Source organism: Rattus norvegicus, chromosome X (assembly GCF_036323735.1).
Source record: "Rattus norvegicus strain BN/NHsdMcwi chromosome X, GRCr8, whole genome shotgun sequence".
In the NCBI taxonomy this organism is placed as follows: domain Eukaryota; kingdom Metazoa; phylum Chordata; class Mammalia; order Rodentia; family Muridae; genus Rattus; species Rattus norvegicus.
The window spans coordinates 147,555,380-147,567,674 of NC_086039.1; the positions used below are offsets into that span (position 1 = coordinate 147,555,380).

The 12,295-nt window shown below is 41.8% G+C and overlaps 1 long non-coding RNA gene across 2 annotated transcripts in view; it reads left to right on the top strand.

Moving 5' to 3' along the window:
* Positions 1-12,295, top strand: part of LOC134484005 (uncharacterized) — a 39,127-nt gene that overhangs the window by 11,058 nt on the left and 15,774 nt on the right. Inside the window, exon 2 of one of the 2 annotated variants that reach the window (XR_010061291.1) lies at positions 2,704-2,847. The exons of the other annotated variant lie outside the window; for it this stretch is intronic. This is a non-coding gene — a long non-coding RNA (uncharacterized LOC134484005). The remainder of the gene's footprint in view (positions 1-2,703; positions 2,848-12,295) is intronic. 2 annotated transcript variants of the gene reach the window in all.

Sequence of the window (12,295 nt, forward strand, 5' to 3'; positions counted from 1 at the left end):
ACGTTTGGTGTTTTCCTCTGGCGTCTCGATGTGCGCAGAGTGCAGTCTCTTCTGGTTTCCCAGGCGTGTCTGCCTCTCTGAAGGATTAGCTCTCCCTCCCATGGGATTTGGGTGCAGAGAACTGTTTATCCGGTCTGTTTCCTTCAGGTTCCGGCGGTGTCTTAGGCGCAGGGGTCCTGCCGCTCCTGGGCCCTCCCCTACGGGAACCCAGAGGCCTTATACAGTTGCCTCTTGGGCCAGGGATGTGGGCAGGGGTGGGCAGTGTTGGTGGTCTCCTCCGCTCTGCAGCCTCAGGAGTGCCCACCTGATCAGGCGGTGTGGTCTCTCTCCCACGGGGTTTGGGAGCAGAGACTCTTTACGTCTTCCTTGAAGTCCTCCAGCATCAGGATCAAATATGATTTTGAAACTAGATCTTGCTTTTCTGGTGTGTTTGGATATTCCGTGTTTGCTTTGGTGGGAGAATTGGGCTCCGATGATGCCATGTAGTCTTGGTTTCTGTTGCTTGGGTTCCTGTGCTTTCCTCTCGCCATCAGATTATCTCTAGTGTTACTTTGTTCTGCTATTTCTGACAGTGGCTAGACTGTCCTATAACCCTGTGTATCAGGAGTGCTTTAGACCTGTTTACCTCTTTTCTTTCAGCCAGTTATGGGGACAGAGTGTTCTGCTTTCAGACGTGTAGTTTTTCCTATCTACAGGTCTTCAGCTGTTCCTGTAGGCCTGTGTCTTGATTTTACCAGGCAGGTCGCTTGCAGCAGAAAAGTTGGTCTTACCTGTGGTCCCGAGGCTCAAGTTTGCTTGTGGGGTGTTGCTTATGAGCTCTCTGTGGTGGCCGCAACCAGGAAGATCTGTGCTGCCCTTTCCGGGAGCTTCCGTGCACCAAGGTTCCAGATGGCGTTTGGTGTTTTCCTCTGGCGTCAGAGATGTGTGCAGAGTGCAGTCTCTTCTTGTTTTCCACGAGTGTCTGCCTCTCTGAAGGTTTAGCTCTCCCTCCCACGGGATTTGGGTGCAGAGAACTGTTTATCCTGTCGGTCCCTTCTGGTTCTGGCGGTGTCTCAGAGGCAGTGGACCCGGTGCTCCTTGGCCCTCCTCTACGGGAACCCAGAGGCCGTATCCAGTTTCCTCTTGGGCCAGGGATACCACACTGTTTTCTAAATTCCCCTAATCTTTCCTTCTCAAAGAAAACTCAAGATAGGGTGATCCTTGCACTTATACCATAGAGGACTGACTGGATTTCATTTTCCTGGAACAAGTAAGTACTATTCTCATTTCCTCCACTGCCTCCCACTGCAAAGGGAAATAAACAATTTTACTGCAGTTAAACAATAATTGAATTATTACTGGTATGGAATTAATTAATTTGATGACTGCTTCTCTGTTACACTTACTACCATGCTGACTTTTTCAAAAAGTAATTAAAAGAAGAAAACAGTTCAATATGGACCTAATGAATACTATCATTTGGTCACAGTTATCTATTGGCTAGTCACAAATTACCAGTATATATACTCATTTTATTGAATTCTCCCAAAAATAATACTTTCTGCATACTTCATATGCTTATCTTTATGCCTGCTTTTCACACAAGGAATTGACAGTACAGAAGAGCAAATTATTGAATATATCATGTAATTAGAAAATAATGAAATCAAATATGATTCTGAACAGAATTCACATTCGCATCTGCCTTGGGGTGGTTTCTATTGCTGTAACAATGCCAAGCGACCAGAGCTTCCAGGGACTAAGCCACTACCTAAAGACTATACATGGACTGACCCTGGACTCTGGACTCTGACCTCATAGGTAGCAATGAATATTCTAGTAAGATCACCAGTGGAAGGGGAAGCCCTTGGTCTTGCTTAGACTGAACCCCCAGTGAACTAGATTGTTGGGGGGAGGGCGGCAATGGGGGGAGGATGGGGAGGGGAACGCCCATAAAGAAGGGGAGGGGGAGGGATTAGGGGGATGATTGCCCGGAAACCAGGAAAGGGAATAACACTTGAAATGTAAATAAGAAATACTCAAGTTAATTAAAAAAAAACTAAGCAAAATCAACTTTGGAGATGAAAATGTTTATTTGGCTTAAATATTCTGATCATAGTCTATCACTGGGGAATGCCAAGGCAGGAGAAATTAAACAGGGCAGGAAATCAGAGTCAGGATTTAAGCAGAATCCATGGAAGTGTTATTCTCTAGGACAATGTTTAGCTACTTTCTTATACCTCTAGGAAGGAGCACCTGCCCAGGAGTGGAAGTGTCCACAGTAGCTTGGGCCTCCTCACCTCGATCATTAGTGAAGACAGTAGCTGATATGATGGAAGCATGCTTTCCCTCTTTCATTTCTTTGCAAATGAACCTATATTGTGTCAGGTTGATAAAGCAAAGCAAAGCAAAACAAAACAAACAAACAATCAAAAGCTGCCTATTTGTTGATTTTAAAACTTATGGCATTAAAAGTTTGGAAACATTACAGGAAAGCTTATAAAACAACTGTATTCATCTTTAAGTCAACAGAAGCTCTGCATATATTGATACAAGACTGTAATGCTAGAATTTGAAAGGGATAGCTATTTAATGAGTTGACTACCTTCACCTGAGCTAAATAGACAGATTATGCCTTAAAACTAAAATTGTAAGAAAAAACATTGGGTTGGAGGATTAGTAACTCTTTCTGAGTAGTTTAATGATTTTTATTTATTCATTTAGCAATGATTTATGAAGTTCCTTCCATGAACCAAGCAATATTCTGGGAGCTCTTGATGTCAAGGAGTATACATAAAAATGAAAGGAACAGGATGCTAAATGCAGCTTTAGTCAGCGCTGTTTAAGAGGCTATATATTTAAGTGTGGGTAAGTACAAGCATTCAAGATGTTTCTGGGGAGTGGGTATCTAAAGTGATATGATGGTTAATCTCTATTGTCACATCAACTAGAATAGTAAAGGTCACAAATGATGGATATCTCTGCTACATTGGTGAGATCTTCCCCAGAAAAAGATTAACTGAGGAGAAAGACCCACTATATAGAAAGGTGATACAATTTAATTGGCTGTGGCCTGAGTAAAAAAGACTGAGTAAAAAATAAAAAACGAGCACAGCTTGACTCCAAAGTGTTCTGACACATCCAGGATCAGAGGTGAGACTCCTACCCCTACACCAATACCTGGCCTAACTGGGACCCCTGGTACCCAGGGAAGGTAGAGACCCTGCCTAGCCAGAGACACAATCTCTTTCCAGGTTGCACCTGTGCTCTGGATCCCCACCACTCAGCTCACACCAAGATGCAGTTTGACCACCAGGTATTCTGACACATCCAGGATCACAAGGGATATTCCGATCTTCGCCCCAATACTTGACCTAACTGGGTGACGACACCTGCGTCGACCGATACTGAGAACCCGGCATAGGCCTGCGAGATTTAAGAAGAAACAGAAAGACTCAGGTCACTCATGTTGAGAAAATGAATGACGAAGCTTTTACTAGGTTCACAGAATGTGTACCCCAACCACTGAGTGGAAGCACAATGGAGAAACATTCTCAGCAGGGAAACAGAAACTGAAACTAAAACTGAGATCAAAGATCTAGCATTCAGGTGTTAGCTACCCCTAGGACAAAGGCCAGGAAGGCCAGGATGTTCCTTCAAGAGAACAAAGGTTTTCACATGCATCAGCAAGGGGGCAAATACTGACAGGGCCCAGAAGGAACTTCGAACCCCAGGCCACAGGTGTTTGCTGACAGGAACCTGGTGTGGCTGTTCCCTGGAAGGTTCTGCCAGCACCTCACCAATGCAGATGTGGATGCATGGAGCCAACAATCTGACTGAGCTCGGGACATGAATGGGAGAGCTAGCAGAAGGACTGGAGGAGCAAAGGGGGATTACATCCCCATAGAAAGAACAATGTCTGCTGGCTGGAACACCTAGAGCTCCCAGGGACTAGACTAGACCACCAATCAAGGAATGTTCATGGAAGGATCGACGGCTCTAGATATGAATGTAGCAGAAAATGGCCTTGTCTGACATCTATGGGAGGGGAGACCCTTGGTCCTGTGGAGGTTTGATGCCCCAGCATAGGGAATTGCTGAAGCAGTGAGGCTGGAATGCATGAATGGATGGGGAAAGCACCCTTATAGAGGCAAATTGGATGGGGGAGAGGGCAGATGGGAAGGGGAGTTGTGGAGAGGGAACCTGGAAGGGAGATATATTTTGAGATGTAAACCAATGGAATGATTAATAAAAAATTAAACATAAATGAAAAATTTAAAAAAGCAAGTCAGTTGTGTTCCAACAGTACCTTTGCTCCTACTCCTCTTTCACTGAAACTGTGAATAAGCTCAGCCACATCTTACCATGGGAATTCAGTAGTATGACCATGATGGACTTCCCTCTCTCACATTGTCAGCCAAAATGAATGTCTGTCATGGATTTGGTCAAAATAAATAACAGGTTCAGTTTCAGGATGATGTTTAAACAATGGTATGTAGGGTTCAGAGAAGGATGGAAACCTGAAGGAGTATTTTAAAGAGAAAGAGGGCTATTCAATGAGTATAGAAAGTTATACTTAGATTTCTGTCCTTTATTGAGAACCTTAGGCTCTTCATCCCATGGACTATTATTCTCAAAGTAAGTCATCTTTAAATATCTTATTCCTAAACATTTGTTAACACAATTTATTCATGCATTGACTGATTTATCAAAAACCAGGTATGCTTGATTAAATTCCATAGATGCTCTCAGTTATGTCAATAGGTTTTATGTTTGTTTGGCTGAATCCATCCCAAAGTCACTGAAAAAGGACACATGACTGCCAGGGGCCATGCTGATCTATAGCAATAGGGGATAGAGAACTGGGGGTAGACACCACAAAGTCCCAGATGCCAGGAAAGCAAGAGGTTTCTAGGACCCAACAGGAATGACATTAGTTGAAATACCCGACAAAGGGGAGAAACAACCTGTAGAGAACATATCTAGAGGTTACAGAGATTAATCACCGTGCCTTGTTGAGGAATGAACCACCCACCCACCTCAAAAATTTTAACCCAGAATTGCTCCTGTCTACAGGAAATACAGGGACAAAGAGTGGAGTAGAAACTGAAGGAAAGGCTTCCTGAGACTGCCCCCTGGGGGTCCACCCCATATACAGTCAACAAACCCAGTCAATATTACTGATTCTGAGAAGTGCTTGCTGACAGGAGCCAGATATGGATGTCTCCTGAGAGACTCTGCCAGAGCCTGACCAGTACATATGCCACATTTTAAACTGTAGATATAAGTTTCTTTAACAGATTACTTTTAAAAGGTCCCTTCACTTCAACTAAAGAAGCAAAGAGATGAATCCCCTTAACATAATAAAAATGAGTATATCTCCATGCATACACCTAAGTAATTAGAAAGCCATTTTGATTTGATGAGACTCATTCTGAATGTTGTTTGTAAAACATACTTAATTGAATTGTCTCTTTTGATTTTGACTGTGAGTTTCTATGGCTGTCCATGTAATTATGACAGTTTTGCAATGCACCACAGGGGAGTAGGTGACAGTTGTTCTTTCTGAAAACAAGACAGAGATTCTGTATGTACATTATATATAAAGCCTTCTGGCTGGGAGTATTACACTCTGGTATAATGGAGATATTGTAATGTCTTATATAAGAATCCAGCACTTTCCTTATACCGCTGTGGATCTGGCAGCCTATGAACATAGACAGTAGCTGCTGTCAAAAGTGACTAAGTATGATGGAAGACCTTGTACTATATTAGTGTGGTGATGAAAGTTATTAGTAGGAAAGAATGGAGTTTACAAAGTAAATATTTATAGTGTGTTTGAGTTAACTGTGTAGTTCCTAATAGTTATGCATGTACATGTATGAGTGTGTGTGTGTGTGTGTGTGTGTGTGTGTGTGTGTGTGTGTGTAGAAAGTAGTAAGCATTTCATGCTGATCAATTCTATCAGAGAGCTGGGACTAGTAAATTCTCTGAAGGCTTCATTGATTGCTAAATTATTGTTGTTTTATGAAAAAGCTACTATTTGCTTCAAATACACATAATTTAGAATTCCATCTTCTGACATATTGACTACATGAGATTTTAGATTAAACTACTTACAACATACTCATAGCTAGGGCAATGAAGGAGGAAGGAGCTTTTCAAGTAAAGGTGACTGCTGCCAAGCCCGATGCCTGAATTTATCATCAGAACCTATATGATGAAAGGAAAAACCAACACTTCACCAACATTCACATTATATTGCCTAGTTCTATGTCAACTTGACACAAACTACACTCATCTGAAATAATGGAACATTAATTAATAAAATTATCCCCACAAGAGATCTTTCTTTGTAAGACATTTTCTTAATTAGTTACTAATGCAGGAGGGTCCAGCCTATTGTGGGAGGTTCCACCTCTGAGCTGGTGATCCTTTGTTCTATAAGAAAGCAGGCTGAGTAAGCAACAGTCTTCCATTTCCTCTGCATCAGCTCCTGCCTCTAAGGCCTTGTCCTGTTAAAGTTTCTGCCTTGATTTTCTTCAAAGATCAAAGATGATGTGGAAATGTGAATGAAATAAACATTTTTGTGTGAGAAAATGGATTCCAGGTGCTTTGTTCATGGTGTTTCATTACAACAATAAAATCCTAATGAAGACATACATAAAATAAAACATTACTCTTAGTCATGCATGAAGAATGGCAATTGACCTGTTTGGAAACTTGAGCCTCAGTTTTTCACCTATAAATTCAAAGTAATACTCATAATTTCTCCTGAATTTGGTCAGGGTCTCTTTTAGAGTCCTATTTATTCTCTCTACCTGTCCTGAACTTTAAGGTCTGTAATGTAATTTCCAATTGACCTCTAAATACCTGGCCACACCGTGGCTTACCTTGGCAATGAAAGCAGGGCCATTGTCTGACCCGATTACCTTGGGCACTCCAAACTGGGGGAAGATTTTTTTTCTAGTATCTTCTTGATGACTACCAAGGCCGTCTCTTGCTTGGTGAGGAAAGTTTCTACTCATCCTGAAAAGGTATCTACAAACACTAGAAGATACTTGTAACCATATTTTCCTGATTTTATCTCAATAAAGTTCACTTCGACTTCTCACTAAACTTCCTAGTTCTCTTTGCCCTGTTTGCTTGCTAAGCATTCACTTGCTGACATATCTTATACTTTTCTACTGTCTCTCTGGCTAAAACCTTAAAGTATATTACATATATCTTAACTACTTGGGTAAGCTTCTTATCCCCTAAATGATTCCATATGTTTATTTGGCAAAGTGAGTCTTTTGTTTGTTCTCCGGGGAGTGTAGCTTTCCCCGCAAGTGTGCCATTGTCCTTTTTCTTCTAAGCAATTTGGGCCTTTTCTTCTGTTGTACATTCTAAGTGAGGCCATCCCTTAGTCTGATCCCAGTTCCCAGTGGCTATCTCTTGCAGGCCTCCAACCAGGATAGGCTACTGCATAGCCATTTCTTGAGCCACTTGATCCGCTTTGTTATTGCCCCATGCCACTGAATATCTTCCCTCCTGATATCCTGGGCAGTGAATAATACTCACAGTTGTAGCTTCATCAGGGCATCCAAGAGATGGCAAAGGCATCTGTACTGATGTGCTGGGGAGTAGAGGTTTGGTGACATTTGTGTTGTCCATTATGGCAGCACCTACTCATTACTGACCTTCATGAAGAGAACTGTTCCTGTCTGTAGAAAAGGTAGCCTCGACTTTCATCAGAGGTCGATCTGTCAGTTGCAGAGGACTTCCCTCCACCCATGGGCTCCTGCCACTACTTGACACTTGTGCTGTGGTGGCTCCAGGTCAGGATTGGGCAGCAAAGTGACCAGATTGCCCCCAACTGGTAAAGAATCTAGTCTATGTCAGCTGACCAGTGGTCCCATTCTCTGGGACATTCCATTCAAAGTCAAAACATATTTGACTTTGGGGTACCCAGCTCAGGCAGAAAAAAACACCTTTTAAGTACTGGTGCACTGAGACGGGTCAGCCTGGGTCTTAAGCTCCACATACACAGTCTATAGATATGCATACACATGGCCTCACACAGCCATTTCAGCCCACACAAGCCATTTTGGAGAGCAAATTTCTCATAAGCAAGGTATAGGGACAGTCAGAGATGACCATGAACGAGTGGGTTACCCCGCCCACACTAAGGTCTACTGTTCTTCGGGTAGTCCATAAATATTGTTTGTTGCCGATAGCCCCCTGCACCCAAGGTCTTTTGATGGACACTGGACCATCTGGGTGTAGGAGCACAGGGTGTTGGGTCCCTGTATCCACAAAACACTGAGTGGGCTTCCCCTCTAACCTGGGGCAGTCTCTGACCTGGTGTTCTTTTTTCTTACAATAGGCACACTGATCTTTAGACAGGAATTCTCTTCTGTTGCCAGGTACTGTCTTCCTAGTCTCTCTAACTACTGTGACCAGTATAAGTTCCTCTCCTTTTATCTCTCTTTAGCTCTCTAGCTTCTTCTTCATTCTGTCTTCTTTTCTACGCTGTCCACTTATGTGCACAGACCCTGAACCACATGTTAACGTTACTTTCTCTGCAACTTACATTAACTCTCTCAGCAACTTAGCTTAACCCCTCAAGTTTCTGCAACCTCTTCCTCATATCTTTTTTTACCTTAGCCAAATTGGTGGAGCATTTACCAGCCCCTCAGAGACCTACCTTTGGAGCCTGGTGGTAGACCTGGCCCTCTCTACCATCAGGTATATTGAAGTCAACATGCAGAAGAGAGGGCCTTCCATCTGTATCTGGAACATTCTGGCCTCTAGTATAATTCTGCATTTCCTGAAACAGCTACTAACAAGCATCTCAAGTGGGCTAGTGAGAAAAAAAAAGAAGAGAGTCCAGAAAAGAGAGGTCCACCGAAGAGGACAAATAGCATTCACTCACACAGAAAGACAATCAAAAGATTAACAAACAAAAACAGAAGTGCACACAAAAACAAAATACAAGCGGCTGCTGCAAGATCACCACAAACTGAACTGATTCAGACAGGAGCTTCCATGAGCTCACCAAAGACACATGAAGGGAAGCAGATCAAAAATAATGGCTAAGTCAAAGCTGCCCTCAGGAGACCAGCTGACATCAAATGCCGGCCACTCCGAGGAGCAAAAAGTGTGCCACGGTCCTTTCTTAATCTCAACTGACAAGTTGTGTGCTCTAGCACTAACTTCAGTCCAGTAAAGTCAAACTCAGACGAGTCGTCACAGTCTGTCCCATCAACAGACATAAGTAATACAAAACAGAGACCTCAAACACACAGACAAAAACTAACAGACGTCTGTCTCCACCTAGACAGACAATACAGATGGCTGGGAGGGTGTGTAGCTTTCTCCAATCCAGGAGAACTACAGAACTATTTTATCCTCACTGGTACCCATGTAGGAACTTCCCAGGAGTCCCTGGGGTCCCTCCAGACCTTCTGGGACGTCTCCCAGGGCAGCACAATCGGTGAGCCCCTGGCACGTCTACTGCTCACACTTGCTGTCTCTCCTGAGATAAGAGCCCCCGTCTCTACCCAAGACGCGAGCAACTGCAAAACACAGAACTCGCGAGCAAATACAGAACCAGAATTCAGCCAGCATGAAAACAAAAAGACACAGACAATATCTTACCTCCAAGTGGATTTCCGGAGATGAGGGTGGGCACCAATCCCAGACGAGCCCCCAAATGAAAGACATCTGAAATGGGGAGACCCTCACTCAAGTCTGGGGATGACGTGACCCCCCAAGAACTCACAAGCGACTGTCCTTGCTGTAATAACACAAGGTTTATTGACAGGAACCAGTGCACTGGGGTCAATACTCCTATCCCACACAGGGGTAGCTGAGCATGACCCCAAGTGGCTGGAAGAAGGGGTATTTAAAGGAAGAAACCACAACCCAAGCGGGTAGGGATGGCATCATTGGAAAATGTCGAGAATACCAGTGAAAAATCACAAGGAGAAGCTTCCTGATTCTCAAGATTGTTCTTTAAAACTTTAACTTTATGGTCAGCTAGTTCCTGGAACAGAGTTGCTGAACTGGCTGGTGTAATTACTCATTCTGTGGTCAGCTAGTTCCTGGAATATGCAGTTCCAGGGCCCAACCAGTTTATTTCTTCTGCTCTAAACTTTTGTTGGGGGGGGAGGCAACCTTAAAACTTCTACCTTTCAGTTTCAAAACAAATATAAAATCTAGCCAAGTTCTTGAGATTAATGGTGTAAGTTCAATTTTATTAAAGTAAACATACACTATTCATAGCCAGTCATAAATATGGTCTTGTTGAAAGAGGTAGTGTCACAGAGATGGGATATGAGGTTTCAAACACCCTCACCCTTCGAAGTTAAATCTCTCTTTGTCTTTTAGTTGTTTTCTGAAGATGTGAGCTCTCAGCTACTGTGTTAATGCCATGCCTGACTGTCTGCTGCCATGCTCCCTGCCCATGATAGTCATGATTTTACCCACAATTAAATGCTTTATCTTCATTGAAGCTCCCAATTAAATACCTTTCTTCTCTAAGTTGCCTAGGTCATGTTACTTTGTTGTGCAAATAGAAAAGTAACTAAATATCCTTCAACCAAGGTAATCTATATAACCTCCAGATATATGAAGCCTATACATTTCCATAAAACAATACTTAACAAAACAACCCTCATCCACGGTAGTCTATGCAACCCCCAAAATACACATATCCCATATATTTCCATAGCCAAGAAGTTACATGGCCCAAATAGTATGTAGCTGGATCAAGAGCCATCCGTAATCTCTTATCTCATATATATGACCAGTATTCTACTATCATACTAGAATTTACTTCCGTATCATTGTTGACACTATTGGATCTGGATATTAGAACTATACTTAATCTGTCCCTAATAACAATACTCATCTAATTACAATTAGATGACTGCTGTCTTACAGTAAAAAAGTGAAATGAAATATTCATAATTACAATATATGTTTCTCCTTTCACAGTTACTGTACAAGATGAAATAAAATGATTTGCCCATTTTGACAAAGGATGGAAAGTAGACTTAAATATGAAAAGTAGACTTAAAAAAAAACTGTAGGATCTAAGCTAAATAGTATAAGTTACAAGGTACTTGTGAAGTCTATGGCTAAGCTAAGAAAATAGAATAGAAATGAGCACTTCTAAGAAAAATATAGATTTGGTTCTTTCTTTTAATCAGAGCTTATTTCTAGATGTTTGTCATCGTGCATCAGGCAGGCAAGAATATTTATTTTGTCACTGTAGTCTCACCCTTGTTTATCTTGTAGACAGAAAATTCACACGCCAGAAATACATCTTTTAGCTAAAGGTTTTATCTGTCCAGATAATGACTAAGTCTATAGCACATATAGATGATAAGACCTCAGGTTCCTAGAGAAAAATGCTACACCTACATTAAAATATGTACAAGGCTTATTAATTTAAATTTTGCAATATATAGAGTTGGAATATTGCAAATTTGGAGCCACATGTTAGGTAGCAATGTTCATCCCTTTATGACCTTGATCAACTCTGTGGTTCACCTGATTTTCTTGTAAATATCATATGAAATCTTATGACATGTATTTGTTTAGCTGATCTTTACCTTTCAACCAGTGCAAAGCTAAGAAACTAATGAGCATTTTAGAACTATCATAAACTGTTCCTTGATTTGCTATAGTCCAATAAATTTATTTTCATTAACATAGTTGAATATGCATAGATTTTTAGCTTCACTTTGCTCTGTAACTATGAACACTGCAAGAAACATTACTATGTTGAAGCATGGTATTCCGGACACTATAAATCCAGTTTCTCTGGCTCTTATTGATTATATTTGGTTCTAATGATAAAAAAAGAATCTTGTTCCCATTAATGCTTTTCATCAGCAATGATATGGTAGACTTCCAGCACATTATCCAATCTGTGCTAAAATGTCTATAGTAAGGTTCCTCATAGAGCTATGCCAAATATCTTATTTAATCCATCACAAACCCCCAAATTTTTACAAAGGAGTTACTAAATTCTAGGCACCATGCTGAAATCATAGTACACATACGCTTATAAAGCAATCAACAACACCCTACAGAATTCAGACTTGCAACTTTTGGCTCTGTAGGTAGTGAATCTGCATAGACAATCAGTGGTTGTTCTCTATGAGCTTACAGTGTCCTGGGATCCTGTCGGGAACCAGACGTCCGAACTAAGCAAAGCTAGAGCCCAGCACTGAGCAGATTCCTGAGAAGGGCTTGACCTTTTCAAAGGAAGAACATGTTCCCGGAAGACTATTGCCTCTTTGTCTAAGGAGGATATCTTGCA